General features: G+C 39.0%; 1 protein-coding gene across 5 annotated transcripts in view; it reads left to right on the top strand.

Moving 5' to 3' along the window:
• Positions 1–22,747, top strand: part of LOC144299352 (uncharacterized) — a 145,737-nt gene that overhangs the window by 46,826 nt on the left and 76,164 nt on the right. The gene's annotated exons all lie outside the window — the stretch shown is intronic.

Raw genomic sequence — 22,747 nt, 5'->3', positions numbered from 1 at the left:
GTTGCCACCTTGTCCTTCCGTTTGCATGGACTCGGTGATCACGTTGGGCCACTCATATTATCCCGGGTACTATTCTATGTGTGTTATGGTCAGCTGGTTAGCAACTGTAATTCCATCTGCCGCCTCTGGCCCAGGTAATACAGACACAGGTTCTGGGATTTAGGACATGGACGTTACTCTGCTTATCACAGCAAGGGGCCAGAATTTGAATCCAGATCCTAGAATTCCTGAATGTCCTTGTAGCTCTAAATCATAGACCCTTTCTTCTTGTTGCTGGTGACTCACCCTCCCACCCCCCACCCCCCACTGGGATGCAGGAGTTTCAAGAAGAGAAGCTGGTGGTGGGCTGTGGGAGGGTTTCTTTGGGATCAATACATTGAATTCCCTCATTAGCACCAACTCCTACAAATACACAAAGTTCTGGAAGAGGTAGAGTAGTTTATTTATTCCTGATTGTCTGTCCTTTTACCTGTGACAATTTTCTGCTGTGTGACCTCTGTTGACCAGGCTCTTTGATTCGTTTCAGAAACAAATAACACACTGAAATACATGGCACATGACAGCCAGATGAGAGCATCATTCAAAGCTCACAAATGGATCCCATTCTGTTCTTTAGAACATTTCCCAAAGTGCACTAAAGACCAGTGAGTAGGCATTAAAAGAGAAGGCTCCTTGGGTAAATATTTACCTTAGCAATTTTGAAGAATGCTGCTTTAGAGTATTTACTCCCTTTTTCAGATGAGCGTTGCTCAGGAGCAGAATAACCATGAGAAGCCTGGCGGTAAAGAGGAACATTTGAGAAATCACATGTTCGTTGGTTATAGAGACTCACTTCTGGAATCTGCCCCTTGGTCCTGGGGTCACTGTTTCTAGTGGAACATTTGAGTAATCACATGCTGGGGAATATCATCTCACCCTAGTGTTGGGCTACAGACTGTCCAACATCTTGGTTGTCAGTTAATATCCAGAAGAGGTGCTGGGGACATGTTGGCTAGACTGGGAGATTTCAGGGAACAGGTTCACCCTCATGTGAACCTGTTCCCTGAACAGGAGCTTTCAGGACTAGGAGTTTGTAGAGATAGAAAAGTCCTTTTGAAGTTATGAGGTCTTCTCAGTGACACGCCTTTGCCTATGTGGAGCTCAGAGAACTTGAATATTCAGCCAGAGGATGTAATATTTTCCAAATAAGCATTGTAGTAGCTTCCATCTTTCCTCTGTTTTCTTGAAGCAAAAAAAAAAAAAAAAAAGAGAAAAAAATATATTTTTCTTTCTTTGGTATTTCTAGAAATGATCTGGTCCAGATATTACATACATCTAACAGTCAAGAAAATTCATGTTTTGAACATGACAATCTCTGTGAAGATATAGGACAATGATGTAAGAAAAGCATTGGAGAATAATAATAAAGATATGGATTTTAAGATCTGTACCTGAAGAAATGCAATTGTTTTTCCCTAGTTTTCCATAGCAACAATTTATTCATTGTGAAAAATTTGGACAATTCAGAAAAGTGCAAAAAGAAAGTAAAAATGACCAGACATAAATATTATTATCACGTTGGTGCATTTCTTTCTACATTTGTAGAAGACCATGGGGAAAAAAAAGCAACAATAAGAACAACAGTGCTATTTGTGACTTTTTATTACTAAATTTATATGATAAGCATTAATCTGTTCCCTAAAAATCATCTGCAAACATCATTTTTGGGCCAAAATATATCCTCTATTCTATTTTATTAATATACCCTAATTTATTTTATCTTATTTTAAATCTGTAAATTACAGAAAATCACACACATTACTGGCAAGATCTTGCCTCTTGTATTTATATGCCAAAGTATGACTGGAAACAATATTTAAAAAAATAGTAGTTTGTGAGCACAGAGACACAGAGGCTAAGTGCTTTTTTTTAGACCAAGCTGTCCTACATCAGAGACCCTGAAGCACTGTTTCAGAGGCTCACAGAGTGCACCCAGCACTCCATGTAGAAATTCTGGAAGCAACTGTCATTCAGAATCTATTGATCTTATCGGTGACTTAGCCCCAGCAAAGGACCAGAACCAAGAAGCCTCAGATGGAAGTGTGTGGTGTGCCCTTTTGTCCTCGGGAACATTGTAGGGGCCAGGACAGGGTGGCCCCCCACTTCTCAGTGTGTGTAGTGGGCAAAACTGGGCCTGTAGCAATTACCACTCCTGATTGCTGTGAAATGCTCAAAGCACTTTTCTATAGACTTTTCACAGTCTGATCAACAACTGCAAACCATCCATTTAGTTTATAAATGAAACAAAGGAAGATGGGCATCCCAATTCTGGAGTAATCAGCACCAACTAGTAGCCAGAGGGCTGAGGAAACCACCTGACGTGTCACCAGGGCCATGGCCTCCGTGCGTGACAGCTTCTGGCCTCGAACACCCCATTCCTTTCTCTGGATGCATCATTCCCTCTGCTCAAAGGAATCACAGTCCCACAAAATGCAGTTTAGGAAGACAGAAGAACCCAGTGAGAAATAATTCATTTATTTTCTGCAGCTATTCAACTGTTTTCTCTTTTGAGAAGGAACTAAAATATGTATAATAAAGTCCCTCTTATGTATGTAAGAATCTTTCTTCCATAGTGATTTTAAGAGGAAAATTTATTCTAAATCAGAGGACTTTATTAAAAATTGAATATATTGAATTATTTCTCCATTGACCAGGATGATAAAATCATGGTTTATGAAATTCTGTGCCTGGGAGAGCAAAAAGAAAACACTTGCTTTCAACTGCAATAAAATTCATATTTATGAATCCCAGTTTGCACGTTGAGAATGTGTCTGTTTATATGAAACCTATTTACATCGACTCATTCCACACAAACTCCATAGCTAGTTGGTCAAATATGAAATTATTTTATAACACTTCACTCAAGCACCACATTCTTGATTCCCATTCTTTCTCAGAAAGAGTTCTTAAAGATTATACTCAACCAAATTTGTCAAGACATCAAGAGATATTTTCTTCAACAACCTTTTAATTTATCAAGGAACTGAATAATGCCACGTCCACTGTGACCAGCATTGCTAGATGCTTTAAAAATATTAGTTTATTGAATCTTCCCTCTCTATTCCATTCCATCAACAGATTTATTTTCAACTCTCAAGCACAGGTGGGTCTCTGACTCTTGATGAGCACTTTGAACAAAGGGCCTTCTTCCATGTTCAGAAAAATCACCTCGGACTTTGTTGAAGGCCCTTTGTTCCAAATGTCTGGGAACTTGGCCAAAATGCAGATTCTGGGCATTATGAACATTACCGTCCAAAAGTCTATGTGTGACATCCTCTTGTTTTGAGTCGACCTATATGTACTGTCCACCCTGAGGAAATGAAATGGTTGTGTGCCTCTGTGGTAAAGCAATGAATCACCATCATCAGCGCCCAGATCATTACTGTGCTTTCGTCACTACTAATGTCATCTGTCATTACTATCCTTCTCATCATCAGCAAGAACTACTTCTGTAACCGCATGCTGCTCCATTTTAATTTTATCTGTTACCTCGTTCAATCCTAGTTATTCCACTGGTAGGTTGCCCTATATCATGTATGAACTGAGAGTGAGAGATTTTAAGTAACTGATTTAAGGCCACATAGCTAGCAAGCCAGTAATTTCGAAAGTTTGAAACCTGTATAACTACAGAGACTGTGCTTTCAGGTTAAATTAGAGAAAAATTTCTCACTTCTATTGTCCTTTCAGACACTACTGCCTTTCAGGAAGATGGTTGACTATAGCCTACCAGCATCCCCTCCATAGGCTATTACTTCCAAGCTATTCCCACTTTGAAAGCACATTGGATAGAGGATATTAGTGAGCACAGCTTGTTGAAAGAGTTTCCTCAGATCAAGACAGCCATAAGGACTCCCCAAAGAGGGCATCCCTGGTGGCTCACCGGTTTAGCGCCACCTTCAGCCCAGGGTGTGATCCTGGAAACCCAGGATTAGGTCCCACATCCAGCTCCTTGCGGGGAGCCTGCTTCTCCCTTTGCCTGTGTCTCTGCCTCTCTCTCATTCTGTGTGTCTTTCATGAATAAATAAATAAAATCTTTTTTTTTTTAAAAAAAGGACACCCCAAAGAGATTATTATTAGATTGTTTTTCCTTTTACTTAGTGTGTTAACTATGTACATAATGCTGACCTTATAAAGTATTTTGGAAAGTTAGAGAGACAAGCTCTTTGGTCAAGACATTGAAGAAACACATGCCAGTGGAAAAGTCTGTCCATCTGTTCCTTTCTTGTTGAGCACCAACAAATCTTGGTTTGCTAGGTAAATACATGTGTTTTAATGTGTTATAATTTGCAAAGTGCATATTATTTGCAGGCTTTGATTTTTGTTTTTAAGCATTGATGAGAAGTTTTTAAAAAAAATTTTTGTAAAATAAGCTTACTTATTTTCTTTTTTCTTTTTCTTTCTTTCTTTTTTTTTTTTTTTTTTTTTTTTACATATCAGTTTTAGCTTAAATTGCAGGGTAGGCTAAAAAAAGAAGCCAATTATACAGGCAGTTTTTGCAAACCTATCAAAACATGAAATGTTATTTCTTTTTTTAAAGTGTTAATTCTAAAGCAAATAATTACTCCATACAACCATTAGGTCTATAATCCTGAGAAAATCTCTGAAAGCTACATTGTATGGGGGGAATGTGTGAAAGTAGAAGTCAGCCCCTGTTCTGCCAGGAAGAACTTTGTGACTTTGGACAAGTCACTATATCTGAGACTCCTGATCCTCTTTCAAAGAACAAAGTCTTTGACCCAAAAGTTTCAGTTGAAGGCTGTGAAGGGCATATAGAGCTAAACATATGCCCATTAAGGAGGATATTTATTTTCTATTTCAGATAGATGGTCTTTAAGAATATGGAAGACCGAGGCAGCTGGGTGGCTCAGTTGGTTAAGTGACTGATTCTTGGTTTCAGCTCAGGTCATGATCTCATGGTTGTGGGGTCAGGCCTCATGCTCAGCTCAGAGTCTACTTCAGATTCTCTCTCCCCCTCTGTCCCTCCCCACTCCTGCTCTCTCTCTCTCTCTTAAATAAATAAAATCTTTTAAAAAACATGAAAGACAATGAAATAATTCTAATTCAGATGGCATAATTCCTTCAAAGAAATAAAATCTTGTTCATTTTTAAAATCTTTATTGACATCTTATCTATGTTATATATGTGTGTGTTTCTGTAAATAAATGGGAAAACTAAAAAAGGCAATAATTGCCCAAATAGCATTGGCTCTGTTAGGGTATAAAATGGATTAGGCCATAAAGGTTACCTTCATTCCCAACAACTAATATGGACTTTTCCAATCTTATACAGCTCTGAAAGATAGATAGTATTGCTCACAGTTTTATCTGAAGAAATAGAGGGACAAATAGATTAAATAAGTGAACCCAAGACATATTGCTGGCTTGTGGCAGAGATGAGTGCAAGCCTAGTCTCTTTGCTCTTCCTACTTCCATGTTACCATGATGAAGTTTTGGCATATAGGTGAGGTTTGGTGGGGTGAGGTCTGGAGCCTACAAACAAGAAAAAATTCTTGAGACATCTTTGGTGCAAAATGGTGGTTTTATTAAAGCCCTGGAATAGGACTCGTGGGCAGGAAGAGCTGCTGCTCTGGGCTTATGGGGAGTGGCTGATTATATACCTGTGAGTTGGGAGGGGGGTCATGGAGAGTGTAATTCTCTAAGGACTTTTGGAAGCAAGGTTTCCAGGACCCTGAGGGAGCTAGCTATTGTTGGGAAAAGTTTGCTTATTACCATCTAATAATACCTGAGTCATGAGACCCTTCAGATGTATAGGGGTGGACCATGTGCTTGGGGGGATGATTGCCAACATGTATCTTGGGGGGTTTTAGAGATAGACAAAGTTTTCTAAGGAGTTTTTATATGTTGAAGTAGACTCATAGGGTCCTGGGGATTGGGCTAACCTTGCCTTTTGCCCTTAGCAAAGTACTAACAACAAGGCAGTTGAGTCCACAGAAGAGTGTCCTTTTGCCTGCAAGGACTTTTTTTTTTTTTTTGAGAACTTTTCAATGTGCTGCCCCAGGCTTGTGCTTTGTCCTCAGCTGGCCCTCTGTCCCCCATCAACCATGCAGTTTCTCACGTATAAAACAGAATGACCTCACTGAAAGATTAAGTACTGAGTATATGAAAGATGAACTCATTGTTTATGTAGCAAGTAAAGAAGACTTACTGGACCAGCAAAGCAAGTTTCTAAAATTATATGAGATTTTTAGAAGGAGTTGATTTGGGATTGTGTTGGCTACAGAGATCAGAGGGCATAGACACCAGTTGTAGACACATGTTTGTATTGGGTTCAGAGGCAGCCATCAGCCTTACAAGAAAGATCATTGGAGGGATCCCCAGCCCATTCACTGACTTTCAAAGTGTCAAGTTATGTTTACTGAAGCTACTTGTTGTTGATTAGCCATACTTAAAACATTTATTTATATGTACCACGTCTATAGAACTGCAATAGAATGATTAACAGGTTTAGAGCCATTTCTAGTGTCTACTTGTTACCAGAAGCATCGGCCATCCCATAACCACCTATTCATTCAGTGATTCACTGGAAGGACACATACAACTGAGCAGGAGGTTCCAGTTATGGCTAAGATCTATTATAGTAGTGGTGTAGTCTAATAGAAGCAGGAAAAAAGAAATATGTAGGTGAAGGCTAGAGAAGTTGAACACATCTTTATTGTCCTCTTTCTGTGGAGAGAGACACAGACACATCTTTCTCACGAGCTGTGAACTGCAGGGATGCATATGAGATGTCATTGCCCAGAAAAGCCTGGGAGTCTAGGAGTCATTTCCTTAAAGGCCATTGGTTATGTACTTGCCATGAAACCAGCCGTGGTGCCATCCAAACCAGGTGCCATCCAAATCTGGTACCACATGTCCATCACACATCTTTAGGGTTCCTTTAAACATGCTGACAACTTGGTTCGTCTTTGCTCCCTGTTTCTGGCATACAGAATGGCACCACCACCCAGTAGCTGTGAAAAGATCCCAGGAGTTTATTCTCAAAGTCTGATCAAGAGTTGTCATCACGGCTGCAGAGACGTAGAATTTAGTGGGAGAGACTTGCAACTCTCATCACCTTCCATCACCAGAGCCAGCATTCTGAATGATTATAATGCTTTATTTTTTAAAAATCAAATTAGCATACGATAGTATCATTGAGGATGCATTGGCCATTTGAAAAGCAGTTTTGACTCTTGAATGTCTGTCTAACTGTGTAGTAGAGTTTAATTAGATCATGGGATGGATTGACATTTCAGTTCGGCAGATTCTCTGGAGCTAAATTGTGAGTGTGCTACTTTGGACCTCTACTATTGGGCCTGGAATAAAAGTAATAAATATAGGTTCTTTATGTTGGTCATTTATGACTTTGAATATTTTTTAAAGATTATTATTATTTTTTATTTTAGAGAGTAAGAGTGCATGCAAGTAGGGGAGAGACAGAGAGGGAGGGAGATCATCTCAAGCAGACTCCCCTATGAGCCTGGAGCCTGACCCTGAGACATGACTCAAGCTGAAACCAAGAGTCAGATGCTCAACTGACAGAGCCATGCAGGTGCCCTACTTTGAAGATTTTTTTATTATATTTTAAAATGATCCCATTTTTTTCTTCTTAAAACATTTGATTTTTAAATTTTTTTCACTTTTTAAAAATATACAGAGGATTTTCCCTCAGAGAGAAAAGTTTTCAAGTATGGCTAAGGCCAGTAATAAAGGATTTTCAGTATAGAATATTGTTACTTAGGAAATATTGTTAGGCACATATCATAAATATGATGTTGAAACATAACTCAAAACCTGCATCAATCATATATTTTATCTCTTACTGAGTGCTTGAAAAGATCTCAAACATTGTTCTCGGTGACTGGCACAGGGTGTGTGTAGTCCGTGCCAAACTTTCCATAGTCAGTAATATTATTCCATTTTACAGATGAAGAAACTGACGTTTTTAAAGCAATGTGTCCCCCCAGTATGCATAGATTCTAGGTGACAGCTGGAATTTAAACCTAAACGTCTGCCTATTCCTCCCCTCCACTATACAACTTTCTTATGTTTTTGACTACCTGGGAGAAAGGTGATGTTTCTAATTTGTGCAGAAGATATAAATCCTGATTTTCATTATTTTTCTGAGATCAACTTGTCTTTTCAAATGCAAGTTAGGTGAATTTGTTAATGTGATTTGATAATCTTAGTATCAAGCCATAGTAATGTACAAGGAAAGACTTTCAAAAACTAATTTACAGGCATTATCATCACATTGGTGATTACAGAAACTTGCATAAAGAAAAGTACATTGAGAGACCACATGAGTAATCCCTCCTCTTATGGATAGGGTATATTGGAAAGAGATCTAAAAAGTAGATTCATCCAAGAGACATGGAGTAGGCCCTCATGCATAGTTAGTTGCCTGCTTGGTACTACAGGTCAGTAAGATCAACCAAGAAATCTGGAAATCAAATAAAAGAAAATAAATATATGATTATTTGCCTAATACAACAAATTGTTCGAAACATTGGAATTGGTAGTTGAGTGAAATGAAAGCATATAATGGAACTTAAATTCATTCTAGGAAGAGGGTAGTCCATTTTCATTTCACAGACATTCACGGAAAAGCCCACCATTCATCAGGCACAAGGCCAGATTCTGGAGACATGGGAGTGAGCAGGAGAGGAGGGACCCTGCCTACGCCCTTCTCAAGCATGTTGTCCAGATGGGGAGGCCAGCAGTGGGATAACAAGTTATATACATTGATAAATGGAGAAAGAGAGCAGTGGTACAAGGGATGACCCAAGATGGCGCTTGGGCCATAGTGGGCAGGTCTGGGAAGACTCCTAGTGGCAACACCATCTAAACTGGAAAATGAAGGAGTAAGAGGGTTAGGGTGTGTGAAGCAAACTTCTAGGGTAAAAGGAGCTTCAAAGGAAATGGAATTACCTGGATGAGGCCACAAAAGGAAAAAAGTGCTTGTCGTAGTCAGGAACCTAGGCTGGGGTGGTCAGGAGGCCTTGGCCAGTCTTATTCCTCCTTATCTTGGAAGACATATCACTTGCACTAAAACACATTGAGTCACTGTACAATGAGGCTTACATACCAAGATGTGTCCTCTTCCTATTCCCTTCTTTACTGTGAACCTAAACGTGGCAAGCAATGCCAGCAATGCCCCCCTACCCTTGGTGATGCAACGCACCATCCATTAGCCCAAGGCCCCAGCAACATGGCTGCAACACACCAAACTTACCCATGGGAGTGTTCACTTGTTATTTATGTGACCCATAGACACTTTATCCATTTTGGTGACAGCCAAAAACAAATAATGCTTTAAAAAAAAATATATCTTGAATGTAAGTGGTAAGTGATTGATTTTATGCCTCCGGGCTTTTTTTTAGTAACATCTTAGATTAGCACAGGAACAAAGTGCAGGAAAATACAAACTTCTCAGCAACTAAGGCTTTAAAAAATCAGTATCCACCAGAGCTGTATCCATCCAAATGCACTGATCCTTTAGCAAGATGCCCAAGGCGAAGCTTGTGTGCTGATCCGTATTCACGCCAAGCTGCTCCTTCAGACCAATCCTTCCCCCTCCTCATCTTACTGGGTATTGAGCTGCTGGGGCAGGAGTCACTATTCATTTAACATGAATAATGTGGGTTTTTTTTTACATATGGAACTTCTTCATGTCATTTCAAAATACTTTCCAAAATCCTGAATGAATGTCCTTCTCCCCAAAACACAAGTTAACCCAGCAGAGAGAGAAATGCAAGTTCACACATGCTGCAAGGACATTCAGAGATCCTACCTCATCTGTCATTTTTATTCCTCTGTCTGGGTGGCAGTCATGGATAGACAGGGAACCAGAGGGGTGGGAAGCAGCAGGCGCAGGGATTCCTCCCTGGGTCCTGGAGCTGCACTCCCTGATGTGAGCAGCCTACCTGGATTCCAGCCTCTGCCCTGTCCTTGTCTGTTCAGCTCCACTGCACTGTCCAACAGCCTTCAGCCCAGGTGTATGCGCTCACAAGGCTGAATGTCATCTGCTTGCTGGAGACACAGGACTGTGTCTGCTTGGCGGGTCCCAGCACAACATCTGACACAAGGTGGACATGCCACATATGCTTTGGGGTTCAAGGTACACAACACAGACACAGATTCCAATCCCACTTAGTGCCCTAAGCTGTGTGTTGGTAGACAGATTGCTTAAATTGTCTGATCCTCAATTTAAATTAAAAAAATCTACAATGAGGATAGCCTGTTTTTCATTGTTGTGGTTATCATGGGATACTGTGTCATAAACACGTCATATTTAGCATTTTACAACTTTGCTTTTCACACACGGTATCTAGTAAATTTTTATTGAATGAGGAAAGATGGCTGGGTATCTACTGCTCTGAAAGAGGCTTGGATTTGAGAATTGCCTGTATTTCCTGTTGGGCAGGTGGGATCAAGGAAGATTGGGAGGCACCAACAAAATGACAGTGGACCCTCCACCTTTTTGCCCCCACCTCAGAACTTTCCCATCACCAGCAGACCACCCAAGGACATGTCATCAAGGAAAGACAAAACCTGTGTAGGAAACCTGAACTGTACCTTACCCAGATCTCATATAAGGGCATAAACAGTTATTACCCCATACCAATTTCACCAGTAATATGCCGTAATATCTAATATCTATCACCCCATACAGACACCCAAACCCTTACCTCTCCCCTCTTAAAAAGCCCACTTTCACTCCCCTGGGCATGACTTCCCTGGCCTGTGACTTCTTTCCTCTCTCCCTCCCCTGTGGGCCACGGAACTTCGCCCAAGAGTGTGTCCCATTAAAAGCCTGTTTCGACCAAATTTTGCCTGGCCTCTCTATTCCATTTCACTACCAATTGGATTAAATCTGAAATTTCCAATATGTAACAACAGTAGTTTTGATTGATAGATAATTTACTTTTTAATAGGTGGTTTCTCATGTGGGTTAAGACCATAGATAAATGCATTCTTCTGAAAGTCATGTGACCTCAACTATGATCCAAGGGCTTGTCCTCAGAGTCTGCCTGGAGTGCTCAAATGGAATCACCTCTAAAGGTGGGGAAGTGGGCTCAATGGCCAGACAGGAAGAAACAGGAGCGTGAGAGCTCCAGTGACACATGAGGAGCCACTTGGCTGCGGCCTAAAGGCAACGTGAGTCCCTGGTCACTGCTGAGGTCTCGTTCTCTGAATATCTTCTAGTTGTCTCTTCAAGGTTATGAGAGTCAAATGAAGATTTATGAAAAAGATTCTAAATAGTATTATTTCTTTCAACTGAACTCTAAGAAGCAGAGCCAGAGACAAGAAGATGCAGAAGTAGATTCCAAAGAGACCATGGCAAGCATGGGGCTTTAAACCATTTGCTCCACAAATGAAAAACTCCACCTCTCAGCACTGCATCCTGATGTGTCCTTGGTTTTGACCTTAGTCAGTGTGAGAGAAGAGGCATGACCTCCCTCAGACACAGGAGTGCAACCACAAGTGTGCTCTATGCAGAAAGGATGTACCTCAGCTCCTCCCCATGAAATTTTCCATCAGAGAGCAAGGGGGATCTAAAGGACGAGTCTTCTTATTCCTTTGTGTAAGTGAGTGACAAATTGTGGATGTACTGCTAGCTATGAGTTCCAAAGCACATGTATGCCCTCAGAGAAAGAAACAAAAAGATACCCATCTGTCAGTTTTTGTGTTGATTGCAATGGTATTTAAGGATCTAAGGTTCTTTTTCTTAAAGATTTTATTTATTTATTCATGAGAGACACAGAGAGAGAGGCAGAGAGAGAAGCAGGCTCCATGTAGGGAGCCCGATGTAGGACTTGATCCTCAGACTCCAGGATCACACCCTGAACTGAAGGTAAGTGCCCAACCTCTGAGCCACCCAGGAGTCCCAAGATCTAAGGTTTTTATACTAAGAGGATGTGTTAATCTGTAACAACAATTATCATTTGTGTGTATGTGTGTGTGTGTTGACTATCACAGCTAAAATCCATCTGCCAGTCAGAATCATAGTGACTCATTATAATGTTGGATGTACAGGTTTAATGCTATTCCTATCAAAATCTCAGTAAAATTAATATGGAAAGGCTAATGAGATAGGAGAGCCAAACAATTTTTAAAAAGAAGATTAAAGTGGAAAGACTTAGTCTACCTGATTTCAGGACTTATTTTACAGCCACAATAATCAAAACTGTGATACTGGCAAAGGAAAAAAAGATTTCAATCAATGGAACCGAATGGAAAGCCCAGAAATAAACCTATAAAAATATGCCCACTGACTTTTGACAAAGGTAAAAAGCAATTCAAGGAAGGAATTATAGTCTTTTCAACAAAGAGTAATGGAATAATTGGACATCCATAGGCAGAAAATTAGACTCCAACCTAAGACTCAAATCTTATACAAAAATTGATTCAAAATGGATCACTGACTTAGAAGTAAAACATAAAATTGGGGAATGAAACAAAAAATGGGAGAAAATCTCCAGTGTCTAGGGCTAGGTAAAGACTTCTTAGCCAATAGCTTGATCCAGAAAGGACATTTTTATAAATTGGACTTTATCAAAACTAAAATCTTTTGCTCTGAAGAAAATTGTTAAGAGCTAAAATAGACAAGCTAATGGCCAGGTGCTAGATATCTGCAAAACTCATATTCAGAAAGATTCATCCCTCGACTGCCTAAGGAACCCTCAAAACTCAACAGTAAAAAATGTAAAAATCCAATTCAAAAATGGGCAAAACACACGAATAGACATGTCACCCGAGAGGTTACATGGTTGGAAAATAAGCGTAAAAATACATTCGATATCAGTGGCCATTATCCATTTGCATTAGAGAAATGCAAAATGAGATATCACTACACACCTATCCCAAAGACTAAAGTAAGATCTAGTGATGGTCCAAATGCTGATAAACATGTGGAAAAACTACATCACTTATATTTTGCTGGTAGATGTGTAAAATGGCATAGCTATTCTGAAAAATAGCTCACCTGTGTCTTACATTTCTAAATATGTGGCCAACATATGATTCAGCAATTGTATTCTTGGGCATTTATCCCAGAGGAATGAAAATTATGTTCACCCAGAATCCTAAACAAAGCTATTCAGAGCAGCTTCGCTCATCGTTGCCTCCAAACTGGAAACAGTCCAGAAATCCTTCAATGGGTGAGTGCTAAGTAAACTTGGCACACCTGTACCTGATACAGTACTCAGGAACAAACAGGAACAACGTGTGCTACACACAGCTACCTGGATGACTCCCCAGAGCTATACCATGTGAATAAAGCTGATTCCAAAAAGTTACATACTGTATGATCCCATTTATACAACATTCCTAAAATGATAAAATTACAGTAATGAAAAACAGATGATTGTTCGTCAAGGGGAAGAAGGGGTCGAGTGTGTGAGGGAAGCCTTGTGTGGCAAATGTGTTGGGCGTATTTTCTGTACTAATATCGACATCCGGGTCATCAAGTTGTAAAATGGTTTTGCAGGAAGCTACCAGAGGGGCAGACTGGATAAGAGGAACGTTATTATTTCTTATAACTTCACGGAAATATGCAATTATTTCAAAATAAAAATAACTTCTTAAAAATAAAATTTCAGAGAGGCAGATTAGTCTCAATTTTCAGCCCAAATGTATGTGAAGAGTGAATGACAACCTATTTTATAATTGTGCTCTTTTAGTGAACCTCCTTCAGTGAAGGTGGAGGGACCAGGTCCTAAAAAAATGGGTGAAGCTTTTGCAGGAGAGGCATGTTGGCCTTTCACAGTGACTTGGGCCTTATAATGACTGTGTTAACCACACTGAGAAATTACGCAGTAGGGAAAACGGACTGTACAAATATCCTAGAAGAGACATGTGAAGAGGATACAAGATGACATCCTAAAGTAGGTTAACAGAGGAGTTCCCCTGGTGCTTCCCCTTACGTCTGTAGCCAGATGACCACAGCTGTGATTTGAGGGGCCGGATTTCGGTCCCCAGGCTTCTTGCATATTTTTCCTATTGGTGAATGCCGAATGTCTACAGTAGATTTCTATTTTATTTAAGTCACTTGGATCATTTTGCAATTTGATTTCCTATAACTGCATGAAATAACTGAAAACAAAAGCAAACGATATTGAACGATCTTACAGTTTAAGTTTCTCCAATTGGCTACGTCTCCGAACTGCACAAATTTTCAGGAGCAAAAAGATGAATAGAAACATCAATAAAAATCAAGACTATATTGGATATGTCTTTATAAACTGAATACCTGGATATCAAGGTCAAGGATACTTTCATGCATTTGTAATCCAGGGATGCAAGTGGGGAATACAATAACACAGATATTCTATAAGATTAATTACTATAGACCTCACAAGTTCAGCAAAATAAATGGGAAAAGTTTGAAGGACATTTAAGTGAAAGTACATTTAAGATCAAGGAGGCAGAAACTTCAGAGGAAACAAGGCTCTGGTGAGAAAAGTCACTGTCATCAATCTTACAGTGACAAAAATAAATTAGAACTCTTATAAATTATGATGCAATTTATTGGACCTCACTAATTATATTCATTTAAAATGCTTTATTTATATTTCTGTTAGATTGAACCCTAGGAACATAAACTATGGATGTGCTATTGGTAGAAGCCATCCGGCCTGGGCCCTGAGATACGTTCTTGCTGACTATACCAAGAATGTAGGAATCAGACCACTTTACTCAGGTCATTTTTCAAGACTGTCCTTGCAACTTGAGGGATGAGACGATACCCCTCTTTTGATAGAAAAAGCAGACTTTCTTAGCCAGGACTATAAAAGGGATGAGTCTTCAATCCCAGTGTTGCACACTACCCGCTGGGGCCCTTTGCATCACTCCCATGAACCTCGAGGATCAATGGGAGGCCAGGAAGATATTACACTTGGGATTCCTGACACCTTGTGAGTAGTAAATTCCTCGGTCTCAGATCCGGGAGCCTCATGTCTTCTGCCAGCATCTATGAAACTGCAAAAAGCTACTTTATTTCTAAATAAGGTCAAATCATATCGTGGACCCTGGGATGCATTTCTTCTGAGATTTATGAAACTATCTGATTTCCTGATTCAAAGGATAGTACCCTGCGTGTGGGACTCAATTTACTTAAACCCCATTGAGAGATTGTAGAGGAAAACACAACTTTTAAGCATCGAGGAAAAAAGAGCAAGTATTCCGTAACAGTTCTTACTTGAATCACTTAATGGAATTTACGGAACGCTCATACATTACAAAATACACTTCTGCATTCAATTTTAAAAAGGACAGTTATGCTTAAAATTAAAATAATACAATGAAATGTGGAGGAGAGACATTAAGAAGTATATTTACTAAGATGGACGTCTTATAAATTTTATGAATTCTTTTTCTCCAGCCATAACAAGGATTTTAAAGTTATATTTTTCTTTCATTTTATTTACACTGCAATGACTTAGTATTACTGATAGCCTCAGCAAATGGCCTAGTGATGATGACATGCACAGGAGGAATTTATACAGCCAAAAAACGTAAGTGGAATAGGATAGCGGCTACTTGGGAAGTCACTAGAATATGTTTTCACAAATGACAAGTCTATTTTTTTTTTTTTTAGTATCCTGTAACGATTTGTAGAATATTCATTCAATAGGGAGCCAACAAAATGACCTTTCAGTCCTACCAACATGTTCCAAATGTATCTACTTCTCTCCCCTTCTCTGATAACACCTTCTCATCAGCTACTGCTGTCCCCCTGCTGGATGACTGTCCCTGTCTCCCTGTGCCTCACGTCCATCCCCTCCTCTCCACCTCCTCTATGTAGAAGCATGGTTGCCCCGACCTGCTTAAAGGCCCCAAGGATTTCCTAGTGCACTTAGATTTAGGCTCACACTTCTTGCTCTGGCGACTGCCTTCCTGTCCCTCTTTACACCCCCCACCCCAACACTCTAGCCACACAGTCTGACTCTTGGCCTCTTGCTCAGACCAAGGGCACACTTTACACTGCAATTCCATATCCCTGGCTTCCAGATGGTCAGCTCCTTCCCACTCCCAGCTCTGTCAAAGTGACCATGTCACAGAGGACCTCCCAGGTCACTACGCCCAGAGATCGCCTCCCTCTAACCACATCGTCCTATCTTATTCGCCACATAGAACATACTATTTTATCATATTTTCCTTATTTTTAAGTATGTATGTATGTATGTATCTATTTATAGTCCACTTCTCAGGCAGGATGCTTGGAGTCACCTCCATGCTTCTCTTATTCATCTCTTACACCACAGCTTCTACAAAAGTGTCAGTCATGTGGCGAATGAATGACGCTTAAATATTGAATGAATGAATGGACAGCTAATACCTATGGGTATTCGCTCTGCTATGAGGTAGATCAGAGCTAAATCCCCCACTCTTCATTTTACTAGCGACACGACATTGGACTAATTGCTCAGCCTCGATCAATCTCAGCTCTGCCACGAGAGCAGTGGGGAGAAGCACAGTCCCTACCCTGGAGGGTTGTAAGAAGAAAAAACTCCAGTAAACACAAGCTGCTGAACCGTCGGCCTCCACAGGGAAAATCTCCCGACAGATCATAACAATGGATTCACTACTAGTACCCCATGCCCTAGATCTCTCTCTCTCTCTCTCTCTCTCTCTCTCTCTTTCAACACAGCCTGGAGTTTCTGGGCAAATTTCAAACATGAATAAAACTATTGGCCCGTGAATCTTAGGACTTACACTGAGAAATGCTGTTATCTGCACCATCCTGATGTGGGCAGCATCCTCCTTCCGTCTGATTCAGAGAGATGTTTTGAGAAGATTAAAATATGAAAACACTTCCCTTAGAATCTCGAAGTCTGTCTCCATCATTGTGGCTGTGCAAATACCTAATAGGATAGTCCTGATCCTAAATTATCCAAGGACCTTCCCTCATCCTGAGATATTCAAAGACTCAGATTTCCACCAAAGCATTTTGCTTTGCAAACAGCAGTATTTATAGTTTATTGGTGGGACTGCTTAGAATCTGAGAATTCATCAGGACCATTCAAAACAAGGTTTGGGGGCATCAAGAAGAACAGAAGGAAAAAAATGTTATTCAAACATTTAATTACTCATTTATAGCTATTTCTTCTTAGAGGGTTTACAAGAAAAGGGAATGTTGGAAGAGCCAAAGGTTTTGTGAGATATTAGACTTCTCTAATTAAAATGGTCTATTTGTAGCCCATGGTATTATATAACATCTGTTGTAAAAGTTATGGTGTTAAGTGGGGACGTGTTGAAAATGAGTTAAGTTGGTTGAGATAGCGCAGATACTGCATAGATAGTAAAAGGGAACCTTTGTAGAAGGCAGGACTGAATTTGGAGTAATGTTGATAATTACAGATCCTGTTCAGGTGGACCAAAAGAAAATAAAAAACACAGTCCTTACTGTCAATGTAGAGCTAGTAAACTAACTCATCCATGAAACCTACCTATCAGCTGTAAGAGTCAATCAATCCCCATTAGTGGTTAAGCTGGTAAATTGTTTTCTGTTATTTTACTGCTTAAAACGTCCAAAGTGATGCATAGAAGTAGGAGCTAGTCAAGTGAAGAAGGAAGAGAGACTAGTACTCATCATGAAAGGGAGCTTTGGTCAATGATCCTGTGACGGTGCTGTGCGGTGACATGGGGGCCATGCCTGCAGTGAGCACAGCATAATATAGAGAGCTGTTGAATCCCTGTGTGGTATACATGAAGCTAATGTCACGTCGTGTGTCAACTATAGTCAGATTTAAAATATTTAAAAATAAAATAAAATAAAAAGAACAGGAGTTACAAGAGAGGCTGGATAGTTTTGGGAATGGTGATAAGGAGGGAGGCCACTGGGGAAGAGGTGAAGGAGGTGGAATGGTAGGGAGTGGTCCGAACAGTGGCCTTGCATCAAGATTATTGATTAAAACTATCTAATTAGTCATCTACATGAGCAAATTAGGAATTGATTCCATCAGAAGGACAGGAGAGTTGGGGTATAAAACCATATGGATAAAACCCTAGTGTAGACCACTCTTGTTAAAATAAAATAAAATAAAATAAAATAAAATAAAATAAAATAAAATAAAACCCTAGTGTAACAAAATCTATTGAAAATTTTGGAGTAAAACTACTGCCACATTATGTCGTCTTCATTATTTGTTAATTACTATTATTTATTAATTTATCATCATCTGGGAAATTATAGGTGCTATTCCCTACAACACTCGACTTCTCTTTCTCTCTCTCCCCACCCTCACTCTATCACTGTCGACAGATTTACAAGAAGAAAACACGTTTGATTGTGTTACTTTCTCCATCAGATCTCTTTCACTGACTTCTCGATTCTTAACAAGTAAATTTCAGAAAATTTAAACTGATATTCAACCTTTTCAGAGTTCAATATTTACAGCTTTATTTTCATTCATATTGTAGAGTAACTCTAAAATTCTCTCCATGCTTGACTTTAATATTTTCTTCCTGAAATATACTCTCTGATCCCTTTATTTATCTCTACCAGTGAAAGTCATGTCCACCTTTAGGGCTTATTTCAAATGTCATATCTTTTATTTCTGAGTTGTCCTTCCTCTACTGGATTCCATGTTTTCCTTCTTTGTTCTGTCTTAGCTCTATTGGTATTTCTATAGCAGTGTTTAATTTTGTTTTATATATCCACTTGTCTTATTTTCCCTCATAAATTATGAGCTACTTTCTGACAGGGTCTATGCTTTAATCATTTAAGAAACACACTGAATTATTTATTATTAATACTCAATATGTATTTGATGACTAAATACATGGTTATGTGACTCTCACCTACCTATACATTCCAAATATTTTAAAATCTAGAGAAATAGTTCATGACCTGCCTTTAGAATTGCATACTATGTGGAATGTTTTCATAAGGGGGGAAATGGACCCTCCACTTCATGAACTGATGCTCAACATCTCTTCAGCACATGGTTTGCAGATGCAAGGTGATTTACATTCTCTCCTTGAGTGGATAGATCCAAGCCAGCCCAAAAGATATGGACCCAGCCTGATATACAAACAAGAGAGAAGGGGCTAGAATTAATGAGTATGTGCACTCTGCAGAAACTAGTATGAAAATAAAAGGAAACAATCAGGAAATGAAGAGCCAAAATCTGCCTCCATTAAATTCAAATACCGTGCTCCATTATACTGAAGCACCACAGAAGATACAGAGCAGACATTTGTTTAAAAAACACATTTATCAAATATGTTCCTAATACAAGGAATGCAGGAATGAATGTGGGATTGTCCTTTTCTTTGAAAGCCTTACAGACTATTTGGGATGATACATGTAAACTCACATAAATTCAAGAGAGAAAATTTGATACGTTAAAAATTGCATGGTTGCGTCCTGGGATTACTTCAGTCCCATAGCCATTGATGTGGGGAGGTGACAGGTAGCTAGTGATTGAATATAAAAATATAAATATATATATAATATAAAAAAATATAAAAACTATGTGCTTTTCTTAGCAATTGTTCATTTTGGATGAAAGTTAGGATTAACATACATAAACTTAGACATGTGTCACTTTTTATAGCTTGCCCAAGGCATAAACGTGTTTAAGGATATTATGCACTTCTGACTACTCACTACCTTAACTCAAATATTAGTGTTTTTTTTTTTTAAGAATTTAAGAAATGACTGAGTAGGAACCCAAAGAAACTGTAAGAAATACCAGTGAGACTTTAGAGATTATGTTACACTCTGGAAACCATGGAGAATTCTCTGCAACCTAAGAAAAATATGAAGTATAAACCCATTGAGAAGAGCAAGGTGAATAGTCATCAAAAATGCTGATCCAAGTGCAAACCCCAAAGTTCGAAAATGGAGTCACAGGCATAAGCATAGCAGAAGATTTAAATGTGTGTCTCCTCCTGTGAGTACCTTTCACTCCATCTGGTCAAATACATTCTGTGTATTCAACAGATGGTCCCTTCCAATAATTAGTTTTTTCATTAACGTTTAACAAGTCAAACAAAATCAGACGGTCGGTTTCAAAGGTATCCTGTTGGTCAGATGTAATGCAGATCACTATAAAGAGTTTCAATATTAGATATTTGTTCATAAGCCTATTAATTTTTTTTCTCACAGTGCATAAGTAAGTGCATTAACATTTTATTAATAACAACCAGGGTAATCTAGAATGTCATATTACTGTTAGTATAAATAGAAATAGAGTGCTTTTATTCCATAAAATATAATTAATGATAGAGATTATTATTTTTAAATTAACATATAAGCAATTTATCAGAGACAAACTCATTTATAAGCGGTTAATAGATAATGCCATAAATGTGCATAGGATAGTAAGTTGGTCATGCCCTTTGTAGAGCTGCGTAAAATGAGAAAAGCTATGCCATTATTTTAGAGAAGATGAAGATCTGGAGTATAAAATCTAATGTATTTTTCAAGCTGAAATGAGTAAAAGTTGTCCTTTAGTTTCTATTTAAAATTAAATGGATGACTTTAATTTTTGGTTCACTGCTTCACAATAAAGGACACAATGACTAACTTGTTATAGTTCCTCTCAGACATATAAGCCTGTCTTATTGTGTGATTCAGATTATCTATAGCGGTTATACACATCAGCATGAAGTAGTTTTACTCCACATACTGATGACTCTAAATTCTTAAGATAAATTTATTTCTTATAGGGCAATGTGTCCAAAATGGGCCATCAAGGAGGGTCTGCTAATTTTTCACTCAGACACTCTGTTTCAAAATATGCCGCCAAAACCACCGCCGCCGCAGGGAGAAAGATGGTAGGTCTTATTCTGACTCTTGAAACAGCTGCTCATCATTGACACTTCTGCTAACATTTCTTTAGAGGGAAGAAGTCACAAGACCAGAAATCACTTCTAAGGGGGCAGGGAAGAACAAATCTATCAAATGCTAAATTATACATATGAGTTAATTTTTCCCATCTTTATTGATATAGAGTTGACATATAGCATTGTGTAAGTTTAAGTGCACCATGTGTTGATTTAAGATTTTGTTCATTTATTTGCTTACTTACTTATTTGAGAGAGAGCATATACGTGGGGCAAAAGGCACAGGGAGAAGGAGGATCTCAAGCCGACTCCACACCTGGTGCAGAGCCCAACACAGAGCTCGATCCTACAACCTTGAGATCATGACCCAAGCTGAAGCCAAGAGTCAGACGCTTAACTGACTGAGCCACCCAGAAGCCCCCAATGTATGGATTTAATGCACATACATTATAAAATGATGAGCACCATAGTGTTAGCTAACACCTGCATCATATCACATAATCACCATTTATTTTTCATGGTGAGAACATTTGGCAGTGTCTCCCCTTTGCCCCATTCCATATCCCTGCTAACCACCTTTCTAGTCTGGTTTCTATGAGTTCAGCTTTTTTTGGATTCCATTCATAAGTGATATTATATAGTATTTGTCTTTCTCTGAAATACCTTCCAAGTCCACATATTGGTTGTAAAGGGCAGGATCTCTTTCTTTCTCGTGACTGAATAAAATTCCATTACACACACACACACACACACACACACACACATGAACACACATGCACATACTCATCTTGTTTGTTCATTCATCATTAAGACAATTAGGTTGTTTCCGTATTTTGGCTACTATCAGTAATGCTGCAGCAAATGTGAGTGGAGGTAACTCTTTGACCTCCTGCTGTCATTTTCTTTGGGTAAATACTCCAAAATGAGGATTTCTGGGTTGTAGGGTAAACCCATTTTTAATCTTTTGAGGAAACTCCATATGGTTTTCCACAGTGGCTGCACTGATTCATATTCCCAGCAATAGTGCACAACAGCTCACTTTTCTCTACAACCGGGCCAACTCTTGTTGTGTCTTTTCTTTTTTATTCTGCAGAGTGAGGTGATATCTTATTGTGATTTTGATTTGCATTTCCCTGATGATGAGTGGTGTCAAGCACACTTTCAGGTGTTGGCCATTTGTGTGTCTTCTTTAGAAAAATATCTATTCAGTCTCTGCCTATTTTTAAAATAGGGTTATCACTATTATTTTTGATGCTGAGTTGTATGAATTTTTTATATATTTTGGATAGTAACCATAAAATACTTTGCAAGTACTTTCTCCCACTCAGTAGGCCACCTTTTCATATTGTTGATGGTTTCCTCTGCAGTGCAGGAGCTTTTCAGGCTTGATATAGTCCCACTTCTTTCTTTTGTCTTTTGTGGTCTTTACTTTTGGTGTCAAATCCAAAAGATTATTGTAAATCTGATGTTAAGGACCTTTTTCTCTATACTTTATTCTAGGAATTGGGTTGAGAACTCAACATGATAACAACTCATGATTGTCTTTTACTAACTCCAGATGTTGTCATGTTAGAAATGTCATTTTGAGACAGTGGTTAAGAGGCAGAAATAAAGCAGATTATTCACAGGATGATCATTGTATGAAATGTGCTTCAGAAAAGATTACAAAACAGAAAACAAGCTAGTTCTGGGATAAGTGCATGAATCAGTGGGGGCGCCTGAAATGGCTAGCCATCCAAATTCAAGTCAGGGACTTAAACCTAGGAGGGTTTTCCATTTTGCAAAGGAAGAATTGACTTTGGGGGGCTATCTAGCGTAAACAAATTGGCCAGAGGTACCATGTGGTTGTTAAGAGTGGAAATGCAAGCAGAGACTCTGAGCAGATTGGGCAGAAAAAAGGAAGTTGGGAG

Source organism: Canis aureus, chromosome 27, assembly GCF_053574225.1.
Source record: "Canis aureus isolate CA01 chromosome 27, VMU_Caureus_v.1.0, whole genome shotgun sequence".
Classification (NCBI taxonomy): Eukaryota; Metazoa; Chordata; class Mammalia; order Carnivora; family Canidae; genus Canis; species Canis aureus.
Note: the sequence above shows the minus strand (reverse complement) of the source record. Positions and strands in the feature narration are given on the sequence as shown.